General features: G+C 50.1%; 1 pseudogene; it reads right to left on the minus strand.

Moving 5' to 3' along the window:
• Nucleotides 1-1,114: 1,114 nt before the first annotated feature.
• Nucleotides 1,115-5,123, minus strand: LOC137517218 (uncharacterized; annotated as a pseudogene).
• Between the last annotated feature and the right edge of the window lie 2,879 nt (nt 5,124-8,002).

Genomic DNA, 8,002 nt, shown 5'->3' on the forward strand with positions numbered 1-8,002 from the left:
TTGCATTTTGGTTAAAGGTAGCAGTTTGCCTGTAATTGCCTGTAAACAGACACAGACAATCACATCCGAGATTGTCTGCTATTGTTCTCCCTCAAATGGCTGCTAATTAGCAGTACCCTGCTACCCCAGGAATACAAAGCAAATTTAGTTTCACAGACAATCACACCTGGGACAGCAGATCAAAGGTGACTGCTAGTGGCCTAATGAGCCACTTCCTTGCCCGAGGCTAGCACCCAAGGTAACAGCTTCCGGCTAGCAGACATACATGTGACACAGCAGACAGGAAAATGAAGAAATATGTTCATGTATTATCCTTACATCATAAGCACCCCAGTATATCACCACACCTCCGCCGTTAACTTGGTGCAAGGCAGGTGATCTTCCCAGATCATCCTGCCAGCGCCTACACTGTTGGTTCTGCTTGAAGGAACAGCCCATCCGCATTCCCATGATTGCTCCCCTTCCTATGTTGAATAGTGAAGCTATATTGTTGGAGAACTAAGCTCCATCTCAGCAATTTGCCATTGTCACCAGAAACCCGATGTAACCAACTAAGAGGGTTGTGGTCGGTGACGACCGTGAATACACGACCGTAGAGATAGTGCTGCAGCTTTTGTAGGGCCCATAAAATTGCCAAGCACTCCTTCTCTATGGTGGCGTAAGCTACCTCCCGAGGTAGCAGCTTCCGACTTAAATACAGAATCGGATGTTCTTCCCCAGTTTGGTTTACCTGGCTTAACACAGCACCTAGGCCAAAGGCTGAGGCGTCCATCTGGACTACAAACCGTCGGCTGAAGTCTGGCACTTGCAACACAGGAGGGCTGGCTAGGGCCCTCTTCAGAGCTGTGAATGACTGTTCACCTTCTGGCATCCAGAGAATCTGCTTGGGCAGCTTCTTTTTGGTGAGATCTGTCAATGGCTTGGCGAGGGCACTGTAGTTGGGGACAAACTTTCTATAGTACCCAGCAGTTCCTAAGAAGGACTGAATCTGTTTCTTCGTTTGAGGGGTGGGCCAGGACACAATGGTATCTACCTTCCCAGTATCTGGACGAAGCCCCCCCCCCCCACCACATGTCCCAGGTACTGTACCTGTTTCATACCTATCTGACACTTGCTAGGCTTGACTGTTAGTCCGGCTGCAGTGATGCATCCCAAAACCTGTGACAGCTGCTAAGTGGTCTTTCCAGTTGGCACTAAACACGGCGATGTCATCTAGGTAGGCAACAGCGCAGTGTTCCAAGCCTTCCAGGAGACCATTTACAACCCTTTGGAAGGTGGTCGGGGCATTTTTCATTGCAAAAGGCATTACATTAAATTCAAACAGACCTGAGGGGGTGATAAAGGCAGACCTCTCCCGTGCCTCAGCTGTTAGAGGGACCTGCCAGTATCCCCGACTCAAATCCACGATTGTTAGATATTGCGTGCCAGCTAGCTTATCTAAAAATTCATTGACCCTCGGCATTGGGTAAGCATCTGACGCAGTTATCAAATTTAGTTTTCGATAATCTACACAGAACCGAGTGGTCTGATCCCGTTTGGGTACTAGTACTACAGGTGATGCCCATGCGCTGTGCGACAGTTGGATCACCCCTAGTGACAGCATTTCCTCAATCTCCTTGCTGATGTGGGCCTGAATCTCAGGGGAGACTCTATATGCTGACTGTCTAACCGGCTTGTTATTTCCAGTGTCAACATGGTGTACGGCCAGCCTGGTCAGACCAGGGCGGGCTGTAAAGGTACCATGGTAAAGGGTCAGCACATCGGATAGCCCAGCCTGCTGCTCTGCTGTCAACTCCGGATTGATCTGCACCTCGGTAACAGAGTCGGTTTCCTGGGTGGAAGCCAGGATGTCAACCAGGGCCTCTGCTTCACCATCCGGTAGCAAACTGCAGACAGGGAGAGCGCAAGCGGTTCTATCATGATGTTACTTTAACATATTGACATGGTACGTTTTCAGCTGCTTACCTCGGTCATCCAGCGCGACCACATAGGTCACATCACTAATCTTCCTATGTATGGTATAGGGCCCATCCCAAGCGGCCTGCAGCTTATTCTGTCGCGTCGGGTTTAGGACCCATACCTTGCGACCTACCTCATAAACTCTCTCCCTAGCCCCGTGGTCATACCACTGCTTCTGGGTGGCCTGGGCTTGAGTAAGATTCTCTCGCACTAACCCCACAAGGGTGTCCATCTTTTCCCGGAACTTTAGAACATATTCCCCTATGGAGACCCCGGGACCCATATCCTGCCCCTCCCAGACCTCTCGAATGAGATCGAGGGGTCCGCGTACCCTCCTCCCGTATAAGAGCTCAAAGGGCGCGAACCCGGTGGATGCCTGGGGCACCTCACAATAAGCAAACAGTAAGTGGGGCAGGTATCGCTCCCAGTCTCTCCCTTGCGACTCAACAAACACCCTTAGCATCTGTTTCAGAGTACCATTGAACCGCTCACATAACCCATTTGTCTGCGAGTAGTAAGGGCTGGCCATGATGTATTCCACCTGCATTTGCTTACAGAGGCATTCCATTAGGCGTGACATGAATTGCGGGCCGTGATCGGTGAGCATTTCGTGTGGAAAACCACGTCCGCAACCTTTTCTGCCCGTATGGAGCTCAGGGCTTCATCTTCAGGGTAGCGAGTGGCATAATCTACCACCGTAAGAATGAAACGTTTCCCTGTGCTGCTGGGTATTGCTAGAGGCCCAATTATGTCAACAGCAACCCTTTGGAAGGGCACCTCTATTATGGGTAATGGCCTCAGTGGGGCTTTGTCTGTGTCACCTGCTTTGCCGATCCGCTGACATGCGACGCAAGACCCGCAAAAATCGGCAATATCTGTCCTCATGTGGGGCCAATAAAAATTGTGGGCAAGACGGGATTTGGTCTTGCGGATCCCCAAGTGACCAGCCAGGGGCACCTCATGTGCTATTCTTAATAGCTGCTCCCTGTACCTGTGAGGAACAATCAACTGCCAGTCTGCCTCCTCCACTTCAGACGGCTCACAGGGAATAACCTCTCTGTACAGTCTGCCTTGCTCCCAGTACACCCTCACTCTGTCGCCCTCAACCGGTGCCCTGTCCACCAGACCCCTGAGCTCTTCCAGGCTGCTATCAAGTCTTACAGCCTCGGAGAACTCAGCGCTGTCGGCCACAGGCACCAGGGAGGTGGCAAACTGAGAGGCCTCTGGGTCCTCAGAGCCAGGCTCTGAAGTGGAAGAGCCCGACCCAGTGACATCAGCCCCTTCAGTGGACAATTCGTTTGCTGCAGCCCGGTGAGCACTGCGGGTCACCACTGCAGCTGACGGAGTGTTCACTGTACACATGTCATTATGCAACACATCACATATCACATCAACATTATCTGCATTCATGGTAACAAAGTGTCCCCCTCCAGGCCTGGGCACTGGAGACTCACTAGGGTTGGCTCCTAGTACACAGTCCATAGCCCTTGGGGCCTCACCAGCATTCCCCACTTGCACAGCATTATCAAACAGTACTTTGCAAGAGTCCTGAACTTCTGCTGGGGATGCAGGCTCCACGGGGTTTGGAGTAGGCTCATACCGGGCCACTAACCGTCCCAGGTCAGTACCCAACAAAACATTTGTGGGGATGGCATCCGTTACCCCCACTTCTTTCATTCCGCTGCCGGCCCCCCAATCCAGGTGGACCAAGGCGATGGGTATGGTGGGGGTGACACCCCCAACTCCTTTGACAGCCATAGTCTTGCCAGGAATGTACTCCTCGGGGTTCACAAGCTGGGGATGCACTAGAGTCACCTCTGCTCCAGTGTCTCTCAGACCGGTGCTAACTGTATCCCCAACCGTGACAGGTTCCAGATTCTCTGCATAGCTACCTGCATTCCTGGTGGCACACAACGCATTTAAGGCCCTGCCAGAGTTTGGGGCTTCCTTCTTCTTTTCTGGGCACGTAGCACTGATGTGACCCGGTTTGTTACAGGCAAAACATCTCCGCGTGTCAACGGTGGCTGTTCTACCTCCAGGCGGCTGCGGGACTTTGCTTCGCTGGGTGCTCAGAGGAGACGGTCTGGCGGTTTTTTCTCCCTTCCAGCTGGGCGCCGTAGTCTTCCGAAAATCGGATGCACGATTGGAAGTGTAGGAATCAGCGACTTTCACGGCCTCATCCACAGTCTTCAGCTCTCGGTCCCATACAAACTGCCGGACCTCAACAGGACAAGTGTGGAGGAACTGGTCTTTTATTGTCAGTTCATGCAGGGCATCAAAGGTTTCAACCGCCAGTCCTTTTACCCACTGCTGGAAGGCAGTGTGCAGGTTGCACGCATGATCCAGGTAACTGTCATTAGGACCTCGCTGCACTGTCCTGAAACGTTTGCGATACACCTCTGGCGTGAGGTGGTATTGCGCAATGATGGCTTTCTTAATTTCCTCAAAGTCTGTTTCTTCCTCCTGGGGGAGACTCACAAACGCCTCCAGGGCCTTGCCTCTCAGCCCTGGTGTGAGGTATCTTGCCCACTGCTCACGGGGAACCCCATACTGACGACAAGTCCTTTCAAACCCCTGTAGGAAAGTGTCTATGTCAGAGTCCTTGTCCATAGCATGGAACTTATCCAGGGGGATTCTGTGGACTCGCTCACCTTCGCGTTCTGCGGGTCCAGCAGATCGGTTCTGCTGCTGAAGTTTAGCCAGCTCCAGCTGGTGTCGCCGTTCAGCACTTTCCCTCTCGGCCTGGTGTCGCTGTGCAACTTGTTCCCTCTCGGCCTGGTGTCTTTCACTCTCGGCCTGGCGTCGCCGTTCAGCTCTCCCCTCCTCTGCCTGTCGGTGCAGTAGGATCAGCTTTAGGCGCAGTTCGGGATCAGCCGAGTTCAGTAGCTGTAGATCAGCTTCCAGAGATGGCATCTCCCTGCTCGGTGGATCGTCCAGGACATCGTCTCCACTCGCATTCTTTGGCGGGAGCGATTCCTTCTCTGGCGTGTCGTGATCTGCATCCGCTGGCATTGTAGCACGGGCTTGCTCTGCCTCATACTCCTTGAGGGCATGAACTAACTGCTCCTTAGTCTGGCCGCTCGCCGTCTCGATGCCTTTGTGCTCACACAGGTTGAGTAGTATTCTTTGCTTTGCCTTGCATAGCTGGATGCTTTCTGAGCCATCGTGTTGCAAAATAAAAAGAAAAAAAGGGGGGAGGGAAGGCATAATACCAAGTGTGTATCTTTGAGAAAAAAAAAAGTATATAGATTCTGCACTGAGTAGACTTCTGTAAGCTAGTCGCTTCTAGCAAGCTTCCAGCCTTTAGTACTCAGAATAGCGAGCTAAACTGCGTACTAATGTACTAAACGTTCCCACCACTGCCAGCCAATTATGTCAGGAACCAGTCTGCGGCACGCCTGCGTATACGGTTCCCGACTGCGGGTTTGACCAGATCAATCAGGGAGCAGCCTTATTTAAGCTACAAACAAGGCCGGGACCCCTCAAACACTTCCCACTGCCACCACTAGCCGTTGCTAGACATGTCCACTCAGTTGTCGAGTGCTAAACACGCAATCTTACACTTCAGTCTCTTCTAGGCTATGAGTGTTAGTTTAGTACAGCAGAAGTCAATCTTATTAAATAACAATTTAATATTCCAGAAAAAAAATGGAACAATGCAGAAAATAATATATACAGAAGATGTACAAAAAACAAAGTAAAAAAGTTACAAAGTAAAAGTTACGAATAGCTTCAATGACCGACACCACACGAAGAGTATTATAGCTCAATCACTTTATTCTGCCATCCAATCGCAACGACAGACTGCTGTTTCGACCATATCCTGGCCTTTGTCAAGTTGCAGATAACATACAAAATCACAGTGCTCATATCAAACATTATAAAGGAGATAAAACACACCCATAACATCCCACAACCAATCCCAGCAGCTGAACACAAACGGACCTGATGGGAGACTGCATAGCCGTTAAGGCTACCCATCAGTGACAAAAAGTTCAAAAAACAGCCAACCAATGGGGAGCAGCGCGAAACCGCCGCTCCAATAACTGCATCATCCGCATCAGGGCACTCATTACTCCGCCGACATCCTCCGTACAGCCGGAAGTGATGTCATGGTCACATGACCTAGTGCGGGCCAATTACCGCTCCCCTCTGCCGTCCAATACAGTTAGAGCGTAATGCAAGCGTAGAGGCAGTGGGTGGAGCGGCCAACAAAACGTAACCATAGCTACCAATAGTACCATGCCGCTAACATACTCACACCCATCTCCATACGCCGCATTCGGAATTCCGCTGCTCCATCACATTGCAGGCTGCTAAGAGAATCCGGGCTGCCGGGTGTCTGTAAAACATGAGTAAAAACAATCAGAATTAAGAAATAGAGTACAACACATCTTATAAATACACAGACAAAGCAAGTTAATACTATCTAACCTAAATACAGAAGCACAAGTTGTATTCTCTGTTTAAACCTGTCCTACCCATAGCATCAAGTCTCCTGATCCACCCAGCCTCCCTGCGTAGAAGTTCCTTCACACGGTCACCTCCCCTCCAGGAGCAAGGAACCCCATCAATAGCCATAACTTTGAGTTGGGATACACTGTGGCCACACTGCGTGAAATGGTCAGATACTGCCTGTCCAGTAGTGTGGTTTCTGATTGCGGACTTATGTGCAGAAATATGTGTTTTTAAATTCTGTGTGGTCATACCCACATAGATATAGCTACAGGGACATTTAATCAAGTAGACAACGTAGGAAGAATCACATGTGTATCTCTCTTTAATATAAAAGATGGTACCCATTGTTGGATGTTGGAATCTATTCCCCCGCATGGCATTGCCACACATGTGGCATGACATGCAAGGGAACATACCAGGTTTGCCGACCGAAGCCCGTGCTCCAGAGGCATTCCTGACCCGTAATTTATCTCTAACCGTAGGGGCCCGACGAAACGACATGAGAGGTGGATATCGAAATTCGGGTACCCGAGGCAAACCGTCACGCAGAATGTACCAATGCTTGCACAGACTCCTGGCCAATACATTGCTACACACATTGTAAGTCGACACAAAAGGGATAAGTTTAAACGATCTCGATTTTCGTCGTCGGGTAACCGTCCGTGTATCCAAACATCCAACTGGGTAACCCCTAGATCTAAATCTATTAGACATTTCAACTTTGCGAGCCTCGCAAAGCCTCAGTGTCACTTACTATCCTATCCACTCTTGCATACTGGCTACGTGGGATACTGTTCTTAGTACCCTCAGGGTGGAAACTTAGATAGTGCAGCGTGGCGTTCCTATCCGTGTGTTTCATATATAAATCCGTGTAGATGGTATTATTGCGGCGGCAAACCAAAACATCAAGAAATGAAATACAATCACGGCAGAGGGAGCGGTGATTGGCCCGCACTAGGTCATGTGACCATGACATCACTTCCGGCTGTACGGAGGATGTCGGCGGAGTAATGAGCGCCCTGATGCGGATGATGCAGTTATTGGAGCGGCGGTTTCGCGCTGCTCCCCATTGGTAGGCTGTTTTTTGAACTTTTTGTCACTGATGGGTAGCCTTAACGGCTATGCAGTCTCCCATCAGGTCCGTTTGTGTTCAGCTGCTGGGATTGGTTGTGGGATGTTATGGGTGTGTTTTATCTCCTATATAATGTTTGATATGAGCACTGTGATTTTGTATGTTATCTGCAACTTGACAAAGGCCAGGATATGGTCGAAACAGCAGTCTGTCATTGCGATTGGATGGCAGAATAAAGTGATTGAGCAATAATACTCTTCGTGTGGTGCCGGTCATTGAAGCTATTCATTATTGTTACCCTTTGGTACTGGGGTGGGACCGTGGCACACTTCAACTTTGGAAGCCAACATTGGTGCTCCTGGGTCTGTTTTTCTTCGAAGTAAAAGTTACAAGATACACACAAGGACAGTTGCGTAAAATAAACGGGGAAACGTAACCAGCTTAGGTTAGAACGTCGTTGGCGGGAGCACCAGGAGTCGAGATCATCCCTAGTTATTCTCCTGGAGAAGATAC

The sequence above is a fragment of the Hyperolius riggenbachi genome, chromosome 1 (genome assembly GCF_040937935.1).
Source record: "Hyperolius riggenbachi isolate aHypRig1 chromosome 1, aHypRig1.pri, whole genome shotgun sequence".
NCBI lineage: Eukaryota > Metazoa > Chordata > Amphibia > Anura > Hyperoliidae > Hyperolius > Hyperolius riggenbachi.